This window comes from Panthera pardus, unplaced genomic scaffold, assembly GCF_024362965.1.
Source record: "Panthera pardus isolate Hobbes unplaced genomic scaffold, ASM2436296v1 HiC_scaffold_22, whole genome shotgun sequence".
NCBI lineage: Eukaryota > Metazoa > Chordata > Mammalia > Carnivora > Felidae > Panthera > Panthera pardus.
Genome location: NW_026526788.1, coordinates 26483629 through 26495592, shown reverse-complemented (window position 1 = coordinate 26495592; position 11964 = coordinate 26483629).

The following is an 11964-nucleotide window of genomic DNA, read 5'->3' as shown; positions in this document are numbered from 1 at the left end:
ATTTTTATCCCTGAAGGAGTTTCTTCATCCTGCCTGTCATTACCCTTAGAACCAAAATAATATATTAGGGCCATATATTAGGACAAACAAGGATTATGGAAAAGAGGAATCCAGTGTAAGAAATAAAGTCATTTCCCACTACAGAGAGAGAGAGAGAGAGAGAGAGAGAGAGAGTATTCCACAAACTATTCTGTGTTCATGAGTTCAACAAATAGTTGAAATGGACTAATTCTACAAAAGATGCAAATTATGAAAACTTCTCAGAAGACATAGATAACCTGAATAGTCTTACATCTACTAAACAAAGTGGATTTTTAGTAAAAATCTTTCCATCAAAGAACCTCAGGCACAGAAAATTTCATTGGAGAAACTTTCAAACACTTAAGAAAGAACAATTCTATATTTTCACACAAAAACTTCCAGAAAAACTGAAGAAAAGGGAAAAAAGAAAAATTGAAGAGAAGGATATACTTTCTGTCAAATATTATGAGGTCACATTAATATCAAAATTAACACAGAAACAACAAAAATAAAAACTGTAAGGGCAGAAATACTCATGAACTTAGACTCCAGAATTTTTAACAACGTGTTAATATACCTATTCTAGCAATATACAAAAAGAATAACCTTGAAAAATAATATTTTCTAAGAATGTTAACGTTTCCCAGCATGCTAACAGAGGAAAATGCTATGGTCATCTTAATAGATGCAGAGGCATTTGGCAAAATTCAATATTCACTCATGGTAAAAATTTTCAGCAAACTAAAAGTAGAATGGAACAATTTTATCTAATGAGGGACATCAACAAAAACCTTATAGCTATCATGATGCTTAAGTACTAAAAGGCTGAATCCTTTCTCCTCTTAGATTAGAACAAGGCTGGCATCCAGCATTGTATCTAAAGTTTTAACCAATGCAAAAGGCAATGAAAAGAAATAAAATTCATACAGATTAGAAAGGAAGAAATAAAACTGTTTCAATTCACAGATGAAATCATTGTCAGAAAATCCAAAGAAACTGCAATAAATACACATTAGTTGTATGTGAATTTTGCAAGGTTGCAGCGTGCAAGATAATACAAATAAATCTATTGCATTTCTGTATACTAGCAGTGAAGTATTGAATCCAATTTATAAAGCAAATACTATTTACAAAAGCTCCAAAAAATAAAATATTGGGCACAAATTGAACAAAATGTGTGTGTAAGCTGTATACTGAAAACTAGAAAGCCCTGATGACAGAAAACAAAAAGGACCTAAATTTGAAGATATAAAGCATGTTAATTGATTTTAAGATTCAATATTGTTACATTTGATGTAATCTTAGTCAAAATCCAAGCAGACTGTGTATTTTATTTTAAATATAATTTCAATGTATATGGAAATGCAAAACACTGGAAATTAAGCGAATTTGAATAATTCATAATAAACTTTCTCAAAACTTAAGGTCTGCTAATCAAGACATTGAGGCTTGAATTAAAACATTTTTGTCTTTGTTTTTGTCATGGAGTTAAACATCCTACCAATCAGAAATTTCTTCAGATTTTTTACTTTGGGGTTTCCAGTCATAAAGGTAAGTGGATTTTAACCCCAAATCTAAATGGACATTCATGGTTAAAAATTTTCACAAAAATTTTTCCCCTGCTCTTCCCAGAGCCAAAATCGGACATGCGTGTTTTCCCTGTTGTCTAGCTCCACTTACGAGGATTTTGTGATTTTGGAGTCTTAGCTCCACTTGGATGCTCCCGTTTAAACTTTTTTTCTGCTCGTAGCCCTGGCTTTGTCATTTGACCTGTTTACTTGGTAAATCCGAGTCTCCAGTAGCCAGGGATAAACTCAGTAGATAAAATCAACACAAATTCTGTTTTTGAAGCCATTTTATTTCTATGGATTCATAATTAAAAAAAAAATCACGATCTGAAAAACTGCATTAATTTTGCATCATCTCAATTTTAAATACACACATTCCAATAATTTGAAGAGAGTGGTAGCAGAGAAGTTTTCGTATATTTCCAGTTAAATGTTGGAAACAAAAATCCAAACCCTTGTATTTTAGGAAAGCTAAAATCCTCTGATACAAATGATATAAAGAGAAAGACAGTGGTGTGGTATGCGTGTGTGTGTGTGTGTGTGTGTGTGTGTGAACAAAAAGGTGTATAAAATTTTCTTCAACAGTTTTTTTAATTTAATATCATTTGTCTTATATTTGAAAAATAAGGTCACATTTATTTATTATTGACTCGAACCATGGATTTTGTATAACTTTCTCAATATTTTTCACAACAAAATGTAAAATAATGGTAGAACAATCTTACTATTGTTCAACACATCAGAGTAGCCTTTTATTCTTTTGAATATACTTATTATCACTTCAATAAAAGCAAGCAATTGGAATACAAAATTCTCTACTCCTGAAGTGAAGTTTATTTTAAAAAGTTTTCTACTTGTTAGAAAGTCCTGCTCATAAATATTATTTTGGAAAATTGTCTCATGTAATGCTAATGAAGAGTAAAGAATGTAATGGGGAAAATTGAATGTGTCATTTGAAACCAAATGTGTCATTTTATCAACTATTTTAAAAAAATGTGTGAAATTCCTAATGCTGTGTTTTAGTTTTTGGAGACATGCATTGCTCTGTTATAAAAAAAATAATTAATATTATGTAACTTTAACACGCAAAGTATTTCTCATTCATAGGGATTCATCAGATAAAGAAGTGCTTATTTTGGAAGAAGCCGTGGATTAGCTAGGAGACTTGCCTTGACATTTCACTCACATATCAAACATACTGTGTTTACTCGTAATGTACATTTATCTGTGTCAGTGATGGACTCCGTCAGTTTGACAGGCATCATATAATCTAGTCAACAAAATCTAGAAAAAGGCTTTTCAACATGAAATGATGTCATAATGTGTTAAAATGGCACATATCACTCTGACAGTGTGACAGGTGTTTTAAATCTCAGGCTATTTATTTTCAAATAAGAAATATATGTAATGTTTTTACACTCTATGGTAAGACTTTCAGACTTTCTGTCTTCTAAGGTCTGCTTTGGGTTCAGAGTTTAAAGAAAATAGAAGTTACTCATCTTTTCCAACTTCATCCGGGATTTTTTTTCAGTTTGGTTATTTTTATCATTCAGCACCCACCAGTTTGCCTCATACATTCTGACTATATCTTCTCTGGCTCTTTTGCTTGGATCACTGTTTCTACCTTCTCTATATTCCTGCATGTATTCCTGAAATTCTCACTTTTTTTTGCTGATTTTCATTCCCTTTGTTTCCAATATCACATTTTGAAGGATGCCTGCCATATTCACATATCTAAATCTTTCAATAAAAATTCACCTGGCCAGACTAGTGTCTTCTTAAAATTAGAGGATGCAAAACAAAGCTCACTACCTTTCTTTCAAAATGTGTTCCACTTAACTGACTTCCTTATCTTTGTTTATTGTATCATATTCTTCAAAGGTGTGAAATTTTAAATAATCTTTAATGATACTTAAAAAAATTTTATTTATTTATTTTCAGAGAGAGAGAGAGTGCCAGCAGGGGAAGGACAGAGTGAGAGATAGTGAGAGAATCCCAAGCAGGGTCCGCGCTGTCAGCACAGAGCCTGATGCAGGGCTTGAACTCACAAACTGTGAAATCATGGCCTGATTTCAATAGTCGGATGCTTAACCAACTGAGTCACCCAGGGGCCCCAATGGTAACTTTTTGCTTCTATTGTTCACTTTCCCCATTGAATTAATTACAAAGATATGTTGATTTTATTTCAAGAAGGTCACATGCTTCTGTATCATACATTTCCACCGCTCCATCCAAATGCAGGTCTTCAAATTCTTCGTTCCTTGCAGTACTATCCCTATGCTATCCATCCTATCAGTAGCATGATCTTTCTAAACTGTCGTTTTAATCATTATCACTTCTCTGTTTAAACATCTTCTATAGTTCTTCATATATTTATAACACCTAAGTGCAATAGTATAACATTCAAGATTTTTTTATTTACCAAGGTTATCTTCAACTTCTACCTTTGAAATATACTACCTCTCAAATTGTACCCTTTGCTACATTCTTGATGTAGGTCAATACCTTTATTTTGTCACTCCCTCTGCCGGGAATATACATTACTAGTTGTATTGGGACTGATGCTTTCATTACTACCTGTTGAAAAGTGTTTGTTTATTTTTTGTTTAATGACAAATCACATGTATTAGCTCCATAAATCTATTCTGGATATATTAATCAGAGATGATATCACTTCCTCCTGATCCTAAATAACACTTGATGGAAGAATTATTTTGCACTGTGTCATTTCTAAGTTTCATAGTATGGGAACTCTCTAGGCCCATGTCACCTAGAAGAATAGCTTGAATGCAAAAGAGCATCAAAAGATTAATTAAAATAAATATCTGTAGGAAGAAATTCTTGCTTGTGAAATGTCATGGTTGTTTCAAATCTGTGTGGTTTTGCCTTTTTTTGTGAAGTTGTTGATTATCTCAGGTGCTTTTCGGTAAGAGAGAAAACATTATAGCCTCTGTGAACATTTAGTAGGAAATCTTTAACAAAGAATATCAGTGTTGTTTCCAAGTCTGACTTCCCACCTCTCCTCTTCTTTCCATTTATGTCAGCATGGCTGAATACTAAATCCTAGAACTTAACAACATAGAACAGGAGTTCAAATATTAGCCTTACATTCTGGAGCCCTGTGTTCTCATTCCAACTTAGCTGCTAACAAGCTATATGACCTGGAGCAGTCATCCTGCTGTGTGCCTCATTGTCCTAAAAATAAGGAACTGGGCTGTGTTCTCTCATTTGCCTTCAAAGTCAAAACTCTACAATTATGATTTTTTTAATTATGAAAAGCCATATTTAAATTTACAACTTATATCAAATTTATAACCAAGAAGACAATAATATAACAAGTTCAAAGAATCTTCTCTATCAGGCTACAAGACGGAGTGGTTTATCACAGTCACGGTGAAAGCTGCAACCTTTTCCACTTGGGTGGAAGCCACCAAATAAACTGATCTTGCTCGGCCATGGCCAGTGCTGACTCAGGCCTTTAATACAACTACCAAGTATCAATGCACATGTAAGTTATGATTTAGATCTAGTACAACCATTAAATGCCTTTGAAAATGATGACTAGGAGGCATTTCAAGAGGCCAATGCAATTCATTCCTAGAAGAGCTTACAAAGCAAAACTTAATGTCCTTTACTTTCAGTCCTTGTAGAAACTGAGTTTTAAATCTACGTGTAATTAGAACCAAATATTTGATTTTTCTTACAACAATAACCTATTTAGGGATTTGTTTAGTGCTATACAGAGAGAGATCAGAAGACTTTTATATGAAGCCATTTGTACATTCATTGAGAGCTCTCCAGACTTCCTAGTAAAAGGTTGTGCACACACTGCCGTAAGATGCCAGGTCTGGGTGAGTGTGAAACATATCCTGACAGTTTAATTGAAATAACTATTGAGCATGAAGGAAAGACACCTGTTGCAAAGGGACATAAACAACAACAAAAATCCCTGCTGGTATTTTCAGACAAAGTAGAGAAAATCAGAAGGACTCTTTATTCACTCACCATAAATTAATGTATCAAATGGGAGAAGTGTTATCAGAATTCAGGCATCAAGAATTACTGCTGAACTACTGGCTGCTACTGAACAGCCTTGGACAAATTATACTTCCTGATCCTCAGTTGCTTTCTTTGCCTGACGTATAGGAGTGTCATGAGAATCTACTGAGATAGTAGAATAAACCTTATATATTCTGAAACACGCATCATTAAGTATCAGCTAAATTGGGAGACATGTAGAAATCAGAGTATTTCAATACCAATCTGAATTTCTGATTTCTGTAGAAAATCTACAGTGGCAGAAGACCTGTATTTCCTTTCTCTTACATGGCAAAACTATGCTGGATCTGAGTAGCTTGTTTAAGAATTTAGCATGTTTTGTGTTATGCCATGCTAGCAACCACAGACAAGCTTCATTGTTTTCCCACTGGATCCTTAAACACATTTGCTCATGTGATGCCCAGAATAGTTACTCTGAGGAATTTTAATTATTTAAAAGCTTATCAGAATACACATATTTAAAAATATTTTAAAATAACCTCATCTATCCCCATGTCACTATTTAAATCTCCATAGTTGGTTGGGGTAGAGGTTTTTAAAATGGGGTCACTTATCCCATCCTCATTTTTCATCTAGGGGTCTTTATATTTCCAGGATATAAAGAGCATGTGTGCAAGGAAGTAACATATATATCAAAACTGATGTTAGTAAATTATCGAGTATAAAGAAACACATTTCAAATATTCACTCCCGATGGTGATATCTTTCACAAGGATATTGATTTTAATACTCAATTTTGATGTTACATTAGAAATATTAAACAAAAAACTGCAAATTCTTGTCATCCTGTCTCTGTTTGATGTCTGTACCCTGCCTTGTTTTCTGTTGTAATTTAGTATAACAAACTCAACTGTGGAAAGCAAAAGTAAATAGTGGAACAAAAGGAACATTTCAGAATATGAACAAAGTAAGGACAGAATACTTTATAAATTGTGACTATAATATATGGCAATCTGTTAGGAACTCTTGAAAGAATGTACCCTTCTCATTTGACTAGTTTTAATGAGTTTCATTCTAGTATAACAAGTTGCTTAGAAGCCAGTGAGAGGCATGTAAAAGGTCTCTGAAACAGAGAAAGATGTAATGCAGGATATCACTTTCCTCAAAAATTTAGGAAAATTATACATATTATATTATATTATATTTATTATATTAGACATAACACACCTTCACACACTCATATACAATATCTCTCCAATGAAATAAAAAATCTTGTAACGTTGCTTGTGTCTTGAGAGGTGACTGCATTTCCAGAGGACTCAAGTGAATTAATTTTTATTCTTTTCCTTTTTTTAATGTTTTATTTATTTATTTACTTATTTATTTATTTGAGAGAGAGAGAGAGAGAGAACATAAATGGGGGAGGGAGAGAGAGGGAGACTCCCCCTCTCTTTGAATCCAAAGCTGGTTCCAGACTCCAGGCTGTCAGTGCAGAGCTCGATGCAGAGAGCATGAGTGGGGACGGGGTAGAGAGAGAGGGAGGCACAGAATTTGAAGCAGGCTCCAGGCCCTGAGCTGTCAGCACAGAGCCCCACTGGGGCTCAAACTTAAGAACTGTGAGATCATGACCTGAGCCGAAGTCCAACGCTCAACTGACTGAACCACCCAGATGCACCTGTTGTTTTCTTTTTAATAATTGTTGAATTTTGAAATCTGAGTTTATTACTGTTTCAAAAACAAAGAAACTAACAAAGTAAACAAGAAACCAAAGCGGATGACCTGATTTGATCCGATCAAAAGTTTCGATCAGTTATATGACCAGCTGAATTTTTAACCTGGATGAGAAATGCTATTTAATTGCATCATATTTAGGAGCCTTTTGTAAAAATAGGTAAATATAGTCACAGAAAGAGTAATTGAATGTAAGATTATAATAGGTATCCAGAAATAATCACTTTTAGACGGTCAGAATAAAATTCTTTGAAAGAGGTGGTTGATGAAAACCATATTATTGTAGAAATTTTCAGATGCAGTTATTTCCATATTAAATGTCACTTCTTAGCTGAAAATGAATAAGTTTTTTAAAACATATATTAAGCAGGGGTGCTTGGATGACTCAGTCGGTTAAGCACCCAACTTCAGCTCAGGTCATGATCTCACAGTTTGTGATCTCACAGTTTGTGGGTTCAAGCCCCGCATAGGGCTCTGTGCTGACAGCTCTGAGCCTGGAGTCTGCTTCGGATTCTGTTTCTCCCTATTCCTCTTCCCCTCCCCCACTCACGCTCTGTCTGTCTCTTTCTCTCTCAAAATGAATAAATGTTAAAAAAAATTTAAAAATGTATTAAGCGTTAAATTAAAAAAAAATGTTTTTGAAACTTTGTAATAATGAGCTAACGAAATGATTATTATTAATGAAAGAGAGAAATAATTATGTTATTGGCACACAATTTTACTGGAAAAGCAAATGTGTATCTTCCTTGTCTCTATGCCATATAAGACTGCTTGAAGAATACAATTTTTCAAAAATGTTCTGAGGCAAACTACTGTGTTAAGGTGTGGACTCAGTGTGTGTTATGCTGGATTGAAAATGTTTTAAAGTGTATTCTGTGGTGTCTTGAGAAATACAAACTAGGAGCAATGTTCTTTAACTTTGACCAACTGTATCTGTGTGCACACGCATGCGTGTGCACGCCGCACACATGTGTGGATTTCTTGATTGGTGGATGGTGACCTTCATCATTTTGGGAGGTTATCAGTCATGACTTCCTCACATATATCTCTAGTCCAAACCATTCTCACCTCTTTAGCACTTGGTTACCCCTGTGCTTGACCTTTTTCTTGAATCTTCTGTTTTTCTTTCTGTTGTCTGTTTTCCTTCCTTTTGTCCTGCTAGGCACATTATACTGACTTATCTCACAGCTCTCCTATTCTTATCAGCTCTGTCAATTATGCTATTAAACTTAAGTGTTCTTAATTTTAGGTATTATCTTTTTGTAATTTTTTTAAACAGTCACTTCCCTTTTTTGCAATCCCCAGTTGAATGGCAAAATTTTCTACTTTGTGTTTTAAGTTCTTCCACAAATTAATCATATTGATTTCATAGCTTGTCTGATAATCTCATCATTTGAACTTCCTAAAGATCTGTTTTTATCTGTCTTTGTCTCTCTCCTCTCTCTCTCTCTCTCTCTCAGTCTTTATTATTATCTTTCTCTTTTCTGACTGGCTATTTGATGGTGAAACTCAAGCAGGATGCATAAAAAAGGTAAAAATAATATAAGTGTCTACTTTCTATTATATTTTCTTTTTCTATTGGTTTTATATTGATTCTATTTCCTCCAAAGAATGTATGCTTTTTTTCTGGCATTCACTTAGCAGAGGAATTTCACCAATCCATGATCATTGTAATCCAATTAGAAGTGTAGATGACTGCAAGTTCAGCCATGATTTTAGTACTGATCTCTTCTTAGTTTGTTCTTACTTCTAGAGAAGGCTCTGGAATAAAAGAGCCTCTGGAAAAAAGTGAAATAAAAATGGCCAGGCTCATAGTCGAGATCTTCCCTCCTTTCCTGATCTCATCTCTGTAACTCCACACTGTCTTGGAATGATGAATTGTCTGAACTACTTGGTAGGAATTTTCTGTTAATTATTTTCTTATATTTTGTAATATTTTAAAATATGACTTTGTAACTTACAGTTACAGGCATAATAGAATGTTCAAATCAGGGTAGCTTCAAGCTCTTGCTGTAACAAGATGAAAATGCAATGCAGTAGCACTTTTGTTTAATATGAAGTATATAAGAAACATTCAACATTGGAGCATGTTAAACAATATTTGCCTCAACCCCTTTCTTTTTCTTCCACAAACATACAAATATAATCATCTAAATGAAGGAATTTTTCAGCTGTCAGTACAGACAACTTATTAAAACTAAAAACATTTTATTAAAGAAAGCATTTTATTTTTTAAATCAATTTATTTATTTTGAGAAGGAGAGAAAGAGAGAAAGAGAGAATCTCAAGCAGGCTCTGCACTGTCAGCACAGTGCCTGATCTGGGTCTCAAACCCAAGAACTGTGAGGTCATGACCTGAACCAAAACCAAGAGTCAGATGCTTAACTGACTGAGACACCTGGGTGCCCCTATAGAAGATGGTTTAAAATAAACACTAATGCAAATGCTATATAGCTCAAATGAATTTTTGTTCTGAATGTAAGTCTTTGGAAATAAATTTATCTCTTAAATACATTTCCTCAAAATAGAACAAGAAGAATATCTAATATTAATCCTTGCTCCATGAGTATTAGAGAAAAATAGTTGTGTAGATTTGAACACACAGATGCATATTTCAAACCAAAACATAATACATTAATGGAATAATGTATTAATAGGGTAATGTTGGAAGCAGTAAAATGCAGAAATGACAAAAGAGAAAATTCAATCAAGGTGTTATATAGATATAAAGGTACTACCACAATACATATTTGATATAAGGTAAACCTAGAACTTTATTATGGGAACAATTAAATGTATTGAGGAAGAACATAGAAGAAGATTCATGGAACTCATCTGAAAATATAATGTGGAATAAATTTTCACCTGGTGGAATGAGTTCTGAATTTAGAACTTTAACTCTTTGAGCTCCAATTAAAATGATCAATGGAAAATCAGTGTCTGTATATGATATATCCTTTGATTTTTTGGTAATATATTGAAATATGATTTTGTAAGTGTAAGTAGGTAAAAATAGACATAATACAATGCACAAATCAGAGTAGCTTCAAGTTCTTACTGTAACAAAATGAAAACGCAATGCAACAGAACTTTTAAGGTCTGTCAGAGAAGAAAGTTGTGAACAATCAGAAGTTACCTCTGTAAACAAAAATTAAAAAGCCATTCACGACTTCTAAAGTATTTGAGTATATACAAGGTTTTCATTAAACAATTTCTGGATACTGTTTTCTGTTATTTGGATGAATTATTTTAAAGTATATATTGCTGTTTAGTTTTGAGATGTGAGCTTTTGTAATATTGTGACAAATATTAACAAGGGTAGGTTATATTTTACGTATCTAACTAATTATTGAATGCTAGAAGACACAGAATTTAAAGAGAACAAAGACCACAGAAAAAGAGTTTCTGAATTTGGGGTTAAATTGATAGAGATGGGCAAATGTAGGTAAAGGAGGGACACATTGAAGCCCCCACATCCCAAAAAAGGATACAACTACTTGCTTGTTTTGAATATAGTAAAATCCAAAGTTATTTCTGATTACCTGAGAATAGGAAAACATAGCAAAATACTACAGTTCATTATAACTTTTAAGTAAGCTTGTACCTTGCCAATTGACTTAAAAGATAAAAGGAAATCAAATATGCTGTTTACGTTAATAATACCCTAATAAGGTCAGGGCAAAGCAGTAATGCTAAGAAAAAATAAAATAAGATGACATAAACTTTAGCCAATATAGCTAAAGTCATAAATTATCCTAATTCCACCATTAAAAGTAAAAAGCCTATGCACACTTAAAATAATGATATGCTGTATACTGGCCAATATAGCTTCAAAAATCTCCAAATGCGTTATCATGGATCATTAGACAAGTAAATGTCATACTCAAACATAAGGAAAAGGAATATTATCAGCTTAATAATAAATGAAATAGAACTTCTGATTAAAGCCATTAAAACATAAAGAACACACTATATCATGGCAAAAGTGGGGGAGAAGAGAACAAAAAAGTCAGTTGGGGATCCGACTTCAGCTCAGGTCGTGATCTCATGGTTTGTGAGTTGGAGCCCCACATCAGGCTGTGTAGTGACAGCTCAGAGCCCAGAGCCTGCTCAGATCCTATGTCTCCCCTTCTCTCTGTGCCCTGCCACCACTCCCCCAGCTCCCACAGGTCATGCTCTGTCTCTCAAAAATGAATAAACGTTAATAATTTTTAAAAAAGAACTTAAAGTATGTTTGTTAGATAAAACTCAGGTTACAAATTAAATTTTAATTTTAGATAATGAGTAATTTTTTGCTGCATGCTTATTTGAGACATATGTTATGAGAATTTAAAAAAATTAAAAAGAGGGGCACCTGGGTGGTTTAGTCGGTTAAGTGTCTGACTTCGGCTCAGGTCGTGATCTCGCGGTCTGTGAGTTCGAGCCCCCATCCGGCTCTGTGCTGACAGCTCAGAACCTGGAGCCTGCTTCTGATTCTGTGTCTTCCTCTCTCTCTGACCCTCCCCCCCCCCATTCATGCTCTGTCTCTCTCTGTCTCAAAAATAAATAAACGTTAAAAAAAATTAAAAAGAGAGAAATTGCTAATCAAAAGAATAATCAGACAAATCAAATCCAATATCAGTTAAATATTGAAAAACACTGTTTT